This window comes from Porites lutea, chromosome 3 (assembly GCF_958299795.1).
Source record: "Porites lutea chromosome 3, jaPorLute2.1, whole genome shotgun sequence".
NCBI lineage: Eukaryota > Metazoa > Cnidaria > Anthozoa > Scleractinia > Poritidae > Porites > Porites lutea.
Genome location: NC_133203.1, coordinates 40,223,401 through 40,235,918, shown reverse-complemented (window position 1 = coordinate 40,235,918; position 12,518 = coordinate 40,223,401). Strand labels below are relative to the sequence as shown.

Here is a 12,518-nt window from a genome sequence, read left to right as displayed (position 1 = left end):
TATTTTTAAATGAGTGATCCGCGACTTCAAACACATGCCCACAGGTATCTCAAACAAGGCAGAAATCTGGCCTGCGACAGGAGCCCATTAGAACGGTCTTGGCGCGAATTTAGAATACCGTAAAATTCCGAAAATAAGCCCCTCCATGTATAAGCCCCTCCAAATACAAGCTCCCCAAACTCGTATACCAAAAACCAGTTCGTTAAATCGCCCCTCAAAATATAGTCCCCCGGGGGCTTGTACTTGGAAATTGCCCACAAATTCAAAATAAATCAAAGCAAAAACTCTACAGTAACACAAAGATTTTTGCATTTGCCAAAGAACTATTACGTGTGCCAAATGATTGCAGTCAAAATGTGTCACACTATATTGCTGTTTGCATAGTTCACTCTTAGCTCTTGGCTTTGATTTCCTCGTTCCATATAGACAAAGTAAAGGCATGGATTAGTTTCAGTAAGATCTACGTTCTCAAGGCTAGTTTCTGCAAATTACTGATAAAGCTTGCTTCCAACCATAAGCTAGCCCAATCGATTTTGAGACGTAAATTTCCCTCCCAGTATAAAAAAAGGAAAAATATAGGCCCCGGAGCTTATTTTCAACATTTTACGGTATCTTCAAAGTCAAAAAAACCAGTCAGGAAAACATACAGCCCTAAAAATGATAACTTTTGCCTTTTAATGACGTTACGTTTTCCCCTTTGATAGCTTATACTTCGAATGCGGTCATGGACGTGGAGGAGATTCTATTTTCGCGGGAAAAATAACCCTAAAATGTGTCTACAAACAAACCAGTCAGTAAAAACGCCGTCACATAGGCCTAGTATGGGGGTTACACGTTCCGGGATATGGGCTCCTGCCTGCGATCAAGCTCTCATGTTCGCGCGAGCGAAGCGAGCCGCGAGGGGCCATCCCCCGCTTTCGCATCTCTTCTCGCGTGCCTCACGCGCGTCTACTTTTCACGATATCCCCAACTAAGCTTGCTCGCAGGCTAATCGTTAATCTCTTAAATAAATCGCCTACATTTACTCAAAGCCGGTAATGATATTGATCTTAGAAATTTACGAGGCTATAAAATGTACAACCTATACTTTGTATCAGTAGTTTTCATTAAAAAATGCAGCAAAAATGTCAGTTACTTAGCGAGCAGTTCAGTTCTCCACTACTACTTTCAGTAGCCTGCGTAGCAGGTAGTCGTTCGGTGTGTTTTTCGTTCCTGGTTGAGATACAACGGCGCGAAAGATCTGAGGCCAGAGATGTAGAAGGATGCAGGGGGTTTATTCTAAAGAATTATCCTCGGCCAGGCCCGTATCCAGGTTTTTTTCTGTGAGAGTGCGTTCCAACGAGAAGACCGACCAAACCGACTACACTTGTTTCTTGGAGGGGAGGGGGCGTTGGGACAATTAGATTTTCTGAGAGTACATTGCGAGCGTTTTGAGGGCCTGCAGTATTAAGAAAATCGAAAGGTGGACAATTGGCAATATCTTGGACCTTCAAAACTGATTATATGGCAAATAGACTACTTTATGTACGTATTTTAATAAAGGCATCACAATTTCAAAAGTAAAATAGAACGAAAGTTGTAAATCTGATTATTCACAAAATTTCCTGCTGATCATAATGATCTTTCAGTAGTGTTCCAAGTAGGGGGCTTCTTCGCAAACTGATGAACGATGCAGAAAAAAAGGATCTTAGAAAGTACCCGGGGGGGGGGGGTGGAAAAACCCCTTATATAAGCCATATAGGTATGTGCCGCCATAGGCGTACGGGAAATTTTTTGCCAGGGGGGGGGGGGGGCGGTAAACCATTTGCTCAAAAACATCTCGCAAGTTGACCAAATTTTTACGCAAGAGTCGAAAAGAAATGAGGGCCATATTGCAACAACATAGGCCGTCCTGGCATATGAAGGTGGCGATACAGTTTTTCAGGGTCAATACCAAGTCTGAGCATAAACTACGTCGCCATAAACAAACATTTAGAAAAATTGCGACGTCAGTTGTATTAAGATGAAAATTTGTCATCATCAGGGTTGCAATGACATTGGAGCTGTCATAGCAACGAAATGACCCCATTACCTATTTTACTTCAGCAATGATTCTCGGCACGGGGAACCTTACAAAATCGTTCACAGGAGCATTTTTCTCCAATACGGTCGCCTTGATGTTCGTGAAGTTTAAAAAAACCTTAAGAGCGTTATCGAGATATTTTGGAATGAAGTTTTTATTATTAGAAATACGGTAGGAAAAGGAAAATCTTGATGTTTGGCCGCTATCTGTACAAAACGAAGCGCTTTTGACATGCATTTTCACCTCATAGTAGTAGTAATCTTTTTAAAAGCATGTGTGAAAGATCGTGGAGATAGCTCTGCTTGATTGCTAGAATCGAAAGAAGGATTTGATTAGTCATCGAGGCACTCTTGTCAGGGGCGGATCCAGGATTTTTTTAGGGGGGGGGGGGGGGCACTCGTCTCTTGCTTTACTTCAACACCAATAAACCACATAGTTTTTTTTGGCAGAATACCAGTTGTGTTAGAAAACCGCAGGTCATCTCAGGGGGAGGGGGGGTGCGCACCCCCTGCACCCTCCCCCTAGATCCGCCCCTGTTAGCAGTTTTGTAAACATTTCGGTCTACTTTAACAAATTAGCGAATAATTTCATGGAACCGCTCGATAGATTTTTTAAAAGAATTAAGATTCTTCTCGCTACACTAATTCAAACTGAGAATTCAGTAGTCCGCCACATCTTCATTTTCACACCCACTGCTGATGCTATCTGCCATACACTGTTCTTCGAGTGGAGATGATTCTAGAAAGTTATGCGAAAGTTTATTTTAAGCAATTCATGACTGGAAATAGCCCATTTCAGCTAGTGCAGTGCAGTATAGTGCCCAACAATAAAAAAACTGCAAATATGTAAATTACTCATCACATGCTAGGCAACCACTGTAATGTAATTGGATTATTACGCCGACTTTAGGTTAATATTCAGGTCTTCAAAATAATTAAATTAAATAAACATGGAGACGTCTTTGAAAACTGACTTTGCCCAAATTTTCACTCGCTACCCAAAAAATCTGAGTTGCCCAAAATTTGGGGGGGCTGCAGCCCCCCTCGCCCCCCCGGCCCGTACGCCTATGTGTGCCGCCCCAAAGGGTATGGTTTTTGGACCTTTTTGGTCTGAAAACGGGTGTAAATTTTTCTCTGGAATCGACTATGGTTTATGAGAGAACTACGAGAGTGTAGGGACGTATTTATCGTATCCATTCCAAGTGAAAAAGAACGAAATAGAAATATGCGAATTCGAAATGCATTTGAATAAATTTTTGTTTGCGCTCTAATCTAAGTAATCATGACATAATTTCTGCCTAAAGGCCAGGTCTAAAAACGGGTATGGATTTTAAAGGTCTGGTCTGAAAACGGGTCTCAAAATGACATTTTTGGTCTAAAATAAGGTCAGGATTTACAGGACTGAGTGCTACCACAAGAATTCCTAGGAGTACCCCCCAGGGATTAGTACATATAAGTTATATTTCCCCAGTTACGTGACACTAAACAGATGAGATGGACCACTCCCCCAAGGGCGTCCGTGTCCAAATGCGCAATAAATCTCTTAACTCTAATTTACCTTCAATAATTCTGCAGCCCCAAAAACTTCAAACTGACGGCACTTTCAGTTTCTTTTCGAGGCAGTTTAAGAACAGAGTTATTCATAGATTGACAAAATGTGGCAGTGGCCCCTCCTCTTGCTTTCTTCGGCCCATTCTCTGGTGAACTATGTTAAGAACTGCTTAACCGTGGCAAAAAATTCAGAAAGATTTTGCAATTACATGTACATTGTAGGCAAAGTATCACTAATTCACTTTGTTTGAAATCATTGGTCAACAACCCTCCGGTGCCTGTGGGGAGGTGCAAGGTATTTTGACTCACCCCCTCCTCCTTGAGCCTACAGAATTCCCCATAGTTTTTACTTTAATTAACCTAAGAGTCATCTTCACAAACATAGGTCATATGGTTTTCATAATGTTGAAGAAGAAGAGCCTCACTACTCATCTCCTCTTGACAAATCCAGCAGCTGTAATTCTCAAAGATGACCAATTGTGCATCTGTTAGATCAGTGTTTCCAGTCCCCCGCTGTGTTTGAAGGTTGTTTGTAAAACCTATCGCTCTGCTAAAATTAACGTTTTTACCTCCCGCTCTCTTCCGCTTGCAAGATTCCAAACGTTTAAAAAGACTTTTGTTTTTCCGGGAACATTTACATGACCCAACCAGAGTGTGGATTCTCTCATGCTTCCTCAGACTTCTTGCCACACTGAAACGCTTGCCACACTGTTTACATTTGTAAGGCTTTTCCCCAGTGTGAACTCTTTCATGAATCCTTAGGTTTCCTGCTTCGCTAAAACACTTGCCACACTGCTTACATTCGTAAGCCTTTTCCTCAGTGTGAACTCTTTCATGAATCCTTAGGTTTCCTGCTTCGCTAAAACACTTGTCACATTGTTTACATTTATATGGCGTTTCCCAAGAGTGAACTCTTTCATGCTTTCTTAGGTTTCCTGGTAGACTAAAACACTTGCCACACTGTTTACATTCACAAGGCTTTTCCCCAGTGTGAACTCTTTCATGACTCCTTAGGTTTCCTGCTCGCCTAAAACACATGCCACACTGTTTACATTTATAAGGCTTTTCCCCAGTGTGAATTCTTTCATGACTCCTTAAGTTTCCTGCTTGGCTAAAACACATGCCACACTGTTTACATTCGTAAGGTTTTTCCCCAGAGTGAACTCTTTCATGAATCCTTAGGTTTCCTGCTCGGTTAAAACACTTGCCACACTGCTTACATTCGTAAGGCTTTTCCCCAGAGTGAACTCTTTCATGCTTTCTTAGGTTTCCTGCTTCACTAAAACACTTGCCACACTGTTTACATTCGCAAGACTTTTGCCCAGTGTGAATTCTTTCATGACTCCTTAGGTGTCCTGCTCGTCTAAAACACTTGCCACACTGCTTACATTCGTAAGCCTTTTCCTCAGTGTGAACTCTTTCATGAATCCTTAGGTTTCCTGCTTCGCTAAAACACTTGTCACATTGTTTACATTTATATGGCGTTTCCCAAGAGTGAACTCTTTCATGCTTTCTTAGGTTTCCTGGTAGACTAAAACACTTGCCACACTGTTTACATTCACAAGGCTTTTCCCCAGTGTGAACTCTTTCATGACTCCTTAGGTTTCCTGCTCGCCTAAAACACATGCCACACTGTTTACATTTATAAGGCTTTTCCCCAGTGTGAATTCTTTCATGACTCCTTAAGTTTCCTGCTTGGCTAAAACACATGCCACACTGTTTACATTCGTAAGGTTTTTCCCCAGAGTGAACTCTTTCATGAATCCTTAGGTTTCCTGCTCGGTTAAAACACTTGCCACACTGCTTACATTCGTAAGGCTTTTCCCCAGAGTGAACTCTTTCATGCTTTCTTAGGTTTCCTGCTTCACTAAAACACTTGCCACACTGTTTACATTCGCAAGACTTTTGCCCAGTGTGAATTCTTTCATGACTCCTTAGGTGTCCTGCTCGTCTAAAACACTTGCCACACTGCTTACATTCGTAAGCCTTTTCCTCAGTGTGAACTCTTTCATGAATCCTTAGGTTTCCTGCTTCGCTAAAACACTTGTCACATTGTTTACATTTATATGGCGTTTCCCAAGAGTGAACTCTTTCATGCTTTCTTAGGTTTCCTGGTAGACTAAAACACTTGCCACACTGTTTACATTCACAAGGCTTTTCCCCAGTGTGAACTCTTTCATGACTCCTTAGGTTTCCTGCTCGCCTAAAACACATGCCACACTGTTTACATTTATAAGGCTTTTCCCCAGTGTGAATTCTTTCATGACTCCTTAAGTTTCCTGCTTGGCTAAAACACATGCCACACTGTTTACATTCGTAAGGTTTTTCCCCAGAGTGAACTCTTTCATGAATCCTTAGGTTTCCTGCTCGGTTAAAACACTTGCCACACTGCTTACATTCGTAAGGCTTTTCCCCAGAGTGAACTCTTTCATGCTTTCTTAGGTTTCCTGCTTCACTAAAACACTTGCCACACTGTTTACATTCGCAAGACTTTTGCCCAGTGTGAATTCTTTCATGACTCCTTAGGTGTCCTGCTCGTCTAAAACACTTGCCACACTGTTTACATTCATAAGGCTTTTCCCCAGTGTGAACCCTTTCATGAATCCTTAGGTTTCCTGACTGGGTAAAACACTTGCCACACTCTTTACATTCGTAAGGCTTTTGCCCAGTGTGAATTCTTTCATGACTCCTTAGGTGTCCTGCTCGTCTAAAACACTTGCCACACTGTTTACATTCGTAAGGCTTTTCCCCAGTGTGAACTCTTTTATGCTCCCTTAGGTCTCCTGCTAGACTAAAGCACCTGCTGCACTGCAGGCACTTAAAGGGCATTGAGCTTGCTATTCTTGTAGCGTGTTATAGTTACGGTACCCTTTGGCAGGAAAAAGAAACATTCTCAGGTAAATGCAAAATGATATTTTGGTTTTGTGCCCCAACTTTGTAGCCAGGGGGGTGCGAGATCTGATGGTTGTTAGGAAGATGTGGAAAATTTGAAAACTTTAAAGATACCTGCCCACGAGAAAGTGGTTCTAGACCAGCCTCCTTCCCAATCGTCGGTGGCAATTTCGGATGTGACGTCACCTGTCAAGCTTGTCGGGAAAATTCGGTTCCAGGCCTCCTCTGGTAACTTAGATAGAGCGAACTGGCCTGGGTACGAGGCTGGTTCTAGACCTTTCATAAACTGACTACATACCGATATGTACAACTTTACATGACCCATTCATTCAAAATGGTAATTAAGGCTCATCATGCAGCTTTAATACAGAAAATAGTGGAACCTGTATTACTGTAAATCCCCTATAAAGCCACCTGTGGGCTTATTTTTACACATGTTTAACAGAGAGTAAGGATTATTTGAGAGGGAGGGTTATTTAATTTTGTGAAACGCATAACAAAAGGCAAAAAAGGAAGAAGCAGACTAAAGAAACGGTTTCCTTTCGCCGATCAACAGCATCATCCAGGGTAAGAAAACAGTATTCCGCATGGTAATATACATGATGAAAAAAAGCAAAAAGGGTGAAAAGCGCAAGAATGGGGCAGAATGTATAATGCATAATGATAGTCTTTAAAACAAAATGTCCCCAAACTTGTTGCATTCCTTACATTAGTTTGGGTCATTTTTTTTTTTTTATTTTTATTTTTATTTTTTTTTATTAACAGAGATCTTTATTACCACTACATCACTTACAACACTTTCACTACAAAATTTAAGGTTACAAAAAATTACAATTAAGAATTTAGATTCCAACGATTAATACAACATACACTGCAACCAGGCTTGCTTCACGCATACGTAGATTAGATTATAATCATTTACAGTAAGGAGAGGAGAGGCTTCCATTGTGAAAGAAATTTTGCTTTTTGTCCTTTGGAACAAAAAATCGATCTTTGTACAATTAACTTGTCTTTAACGAATTCAAGAAAGTGATCAAAGCTTGGGGGTTTAATTTCGCTCCTTTGCAGGAAGATATGTCTCTTGCCAAGAAGGATATAATATTTAAGGATTTGCCTTTTAGGATCTTCGGGATTATAGCCATACATTATACTTAATTCATCAAATAGCAGACATTCACCACTGTGAGTTTTCCACCAGCTAATTACTTCAAACCAAAACTTTTGAATTACTATACAGTTAACTAGCATATGGGAGAGCGTTTCTAGGGAATCACAATGTATGCAGAGAGGAGAGTTTACGATTTTCATTCTGTGTAACAGAACCCCATGTGGAAGAATATTATGAACAATCTTATATTGAAATATGCTTAATTTTGTTTCTTTAGTTATTTTGAATGGAAGCATATAAATAGAACTAAGTTTGGAACTGTCCAATCCTTGCCTGCATAGTCGAAGGCTAGCCAACGGTTCTACAAATTTCCTTTGAATAAGTATATTGCGAACCTTCTTGCTAGTAACCACGTTAATTTCCTTAGTTGTATTTTGTTCCATATCTTGATTGTTCATGATAAATCCCGGTCTCAAAGCGCACTTCCATCTATAAGGTATAGCTGATATTAAACCAAATAACTTAGTAAAAGGCGCCTTGAGGCCAGTTTTTAAAAGAAACTTATTAAGTGTGAGGAATCTGTTTTTTTCATCTAGTAGGTCTTTAATTCTAAGTATACCAGCTTCATGCCATTCTTTCCAGAATTGCTACTCCTTTGCTGTGTTTACTACCATGACAGAAGTACACTTTACTACCCCACTCGTTACTCCATAATTTTTCTTGGTCAGTAGAGCTATATGTCTCTTGCAAGAAAATTATTGAGTACTTGTTAACGTGCAGTTGCCGAAAAATAGCTCTTCGTTTTCTTGAACTATTTAAACCCCTAACATTTAACGTAATAAAAGTTAACTTATTCATATTAACGAATAAATATCGATATCTTAATAGTTTCACAATACAGAAGCCTTCTTAAGCTAAAGCCTGGAGAAAACATTACATCACTTACAACATAAAAACGAAAATTACCTTTTATGAAACAAATTAAAGGCATTGCCTGTGAAGTTCTTTTAACTCCAACAATGGGTAGAATGTGAGATTAAAGTTGTTGTTGGTCAGTATCACTCCGACGGCGTTGCTAGGTTAATTCTTTGCCTCTTCCATTTCATGGCGTAGTTTTGCTAGTTCTTCTGTTCCTACGATTCTGTGACGGCCATTGGCATCGACATATTTGAGTATTGCAGGATATGCGATGTAGACTTTCCGGTCGTCTCCGAGTTTCTTCTTTAGAAACTTTCTGTAGGGCACGAGCTCTTGCCTCCGCCGTTGGGTTTTTTTGGCGAAATCCTCACTTATACCGATGGCATTTCCGTTTAACGGGTTATCCTTTAGACGAGCGGCGGCATTCCTTAGTACCTTCATCTTATCCGTGTATCGAAGAAAAGCGAGGGGGAGGGTTATTTAATTTTGTGAAACGCATAACAAAAAGCAAAAAAGGAAGAAGCAGACTAAAGAAACGGTTTCCTTTCGCCGATCAACAGCATCATCCAGGGTAAGAAAACAGTATTCCGCATGGTAATATACATGATGAAAAAAAGCAAAAAGGGTGAAAAGCGCAAGAATGGGGCAGAATGTATAATGCATAATGATAGTCTTTAAAACAAAATGTCCCCAAACTTGTTGCATTCCTCTGTTAGTTTGGGTCATGCTGGTTGACAAAATCCCTCCATTAAAAAAAAATATAAACAATCAAACTGCGAAGAACACGCTGGTTCTGATAAACGTTTTGAGAATATAAGCCTATTCCTTGATCAGCTACCGCTTCAAATTCAATTTAAAAAGGAAAAGAGAACACTGAAAACCATGTAAATCGAGCTGCAAAGAACAAGCTGGTTCTGACAAAAATTTGAGAATATAAGCCTATTCCTTGATCAGCTACCGCTTCAAACTCAATTTACAAAGGAAAAGACAACACTGAAAACCATGTAAATCGAGCTGCAAGGAGCAAGCTGGTTCTGACAAAAATTTGAGTTTACAACCTTAATACTTGATCAACTGTTGCTTTAAATGTATATTATAAAGCAAAACTGAGCACTAATAGCTCTTGCAAACAAGAAATCGTATTAAAGCTTTCTCACCCGTTAGATCCTCAGGAACAGATAATGATCAGTTTTACACTTAATCTCGAACCAGGAGTTGCAAATAAAAGACCATGACACGATTGCCCAAATATGTGGTCTTACTTACGTTCAAATATCGTCAAAAATTCAAATTATAGAGGGTTACACAGAATTATGAATCTGCAGTGGAGGCAACCTCACTTCTTAGCTTGGTCTATTGGCAATAACATACATTTACAATATTGATCATTAAGGTTTATCATGCAGCTTTAAATGTGGCAGTATAAATCCTCTATAAAGCTCCCTAGAGGTTTATTTTTTTAAGCATGTTTAACAGAGAGTGAGGATTATTTGATAGGAAGGTTACTTAATTTAGTGAAATGCATTACAAAAAGAAAAGAAAAGGGAGAGGAAGAAGCAGACTAAAGTAATGGTTCCCTACTTCCTGTTCTGGAACTGGAACAAACAAAAATCAAACAAACAGGAGCCAGAAGATGATATCAATTCTGTATAAAACAAGTGGAATGCAAATTATAACATAACAAAAGTAACTCACGCACTCTGATTGGTCAGTTAGCCACTACCATTTGCCCATGGGTGCACGACAAGAAACTGAGCTAGCGCAGTAAAATTTTAGCAATTTCTCCTGACGGTAAAATACACAGATGAAATGCACAGATGAAAAGTGGAAGTTGAAGAAAATACTAAGCTGTCATTTTGAAGGAAAAAAAGGCAAAAGATCAAGCGACAAATTTGCCCTGGATGAATTAATCACTGTTTTCCTGGCGGCTAGAATCGGCTGAAGGAAAATCGAGCGAGCGAAGATTTAAGGTACACATTTTGTGTGTTTTTTATCGAAGAGAAAGTCTACAGGTTTGAAATGTAAATGTATCAATTAGCATTGTGTTACTGACTTTTTGGTCAAGCTGATGCTAAATTCAAGCAAATATTTTAGGAAACACACGCAAATTCGAGACAGCTTTGTTGTGAAGTTTTCATCCCATCGATTAAAAATTTTAGTTGAGTTTAAACGGGCACATTATGCTGGAATAAGCGAATTTCATTTGACTACAGAAACATTTGGGTTTTCAAATAAATTTTTCAAAAAATAACTTCTGTGTGTATTATTTTGTTCCTCAGTGTTTACCCATAACAGTCGTTCAGAGAACGGTCGAAAAACAACAGCTTCAGCGCCGGCTGTGCGTCGGCGAATTTCAGTTGCAACTTTGACTTTCATAGCTGGATTTCTCCAGACAGATTTTGATACAAAGCTAGTTAATTTCTTTTTAAAATTAGTGTTACCTGTTACTCTAAAGGAATTACTGTCAAATTTTCTCATTTCTACTTTATGTTTATTTCAAAAATTGTCACATAAATAAGCTTGATAATTTTTTCATTTATTTAGTTTCAGCTAATTTTTTAGAGTCTTTTTAGTTGGTGTTTATAGTTGCAGCTATAGTTTTCTCTCAAAGTTTTTACCCTAATATTAAGTGCAAGTAGACAGATGCCATTCAGAATACCAACGAAAACGTTTTGCAATTCACCTGGAGACAGAGAACGGCTGATTCAGCAAAGGAAAAACCCAAAGGCAAGTTTTTGAAAAACATAGAACATGATTTGTTTATGCGCGGGCAGATGGCAGCATACATGAACTCGTTCCGATGACTCAACCGAGCCATGTCCAGCCCTGGCCATGAAATCTAGAGTTTCTTCACTTCTTACTTAGTTCCACACTTCTCAGAGGTGTGAAAGTGTGGAGTAGTCTGGCAAAGTAAGGATATTGTCGCACTTTCCCCTAGTCATGAACCCTTTGTCATTCTTTACTTAGTTCTACACTTCTCAAAGGTGTGGAAGTGTGGAAAAGTCCGACAAAGCAAGGATATTGTCGCACTTTTCCCCCAGTCATGAACCCTTTGTCATTCTTTACTTAGTTCCACACTTCCCAGAGGTGTGGAACTGTGGAAAAATCTGGAAAAGTAAGGATATTGTCGCGCTTTTCCCCCTGTTAAGAACCCCTTGTCATTCTTTACTTAGTTCCACACTTCTCGAAGGTGTGGAAGGGTAGAATAGTCTGACAAGTTGAGTTTAATGTCGCACTTTCCCTGAGTCACGAGAAGCTCAGTGCGCTTTATGAGCACTTGGTTTTATTTCTGTATGGTTTGTTACATTTTTCCTTAAGAACTATTTTTATTTTGAATAGCAGATATAACCATTGTTTCAATGCCAGCCGTTGAAAGAAACTTAAAGTTAAGAAATCCGATCTCCAACCAAGCTTTCTTCCTTTTCAGTACGGGTTCAAATTTGATCATTGTTAGATCACGCCATATATCCACTGTTTCGTAATTTTTCCTCTTCTCTAAGGTTATGTAAATGCTGAATAAAATTATAGAAAAGACGAAGTGTCCTCTGTTTATTTTCCTTGTCATTTTTGCATATTTTGACAGCCAAGAGAAGGTCTGCTCGCAAACTTCTGTTTCAATCTGTATCAAAACGTTTGTATATCGCTTCATGCTAGAATGCACTTATATGCCGCGAAAGGATTAATTACCGTGATTAAATAACTTAGTAAGTGATAAGATTAAAATATATTTCAGTGTTCTGGCCGACGACCTATTAAATGAAACTGAGATCGTTATAGTACTAAATCTCTTCTACGTTGTTTGCGTCGCAGTTTCAACTGCCGTCCTGTCGAGCTTATTGATGTTGATTTCGTATTTTTCCTCTCACGCCGTAGTAAATCCTTTTGGGAAGGATTGGTTTGAACCTATGATATTATGGGTTGTAGTTGTAATGCCAACCGGTGCGGGAAAGTCGACGTTGTTTAAATTTTTGAGGGGAATTTTGGACAC

At 39.5% G+C, this 12,518-nt stretch overlaps 1 protein-coding gene and 1 pseudogene across 1 annotated transcript in view; both read right to left on the bottom strand.

Annotated features, from left to right (window-relative positions):
• LOC140931125 (uncharacterized) overlaps positions 1-12,518 on the bottom strand; it is a 135,803-nt pseudogene that overhangs the window by 76,346 nt on the left and 46,939 nt on the right.
• LOC140931127 (uncharacterized) overlaps positions 1-12,518 on the bottom strand; it is a 123,457-nt gene that overhangs the window by 104,685 nt on the left and 6,254 nt on the right. The gene's annotated exons all lie outside the window — the stretch shown is intronic.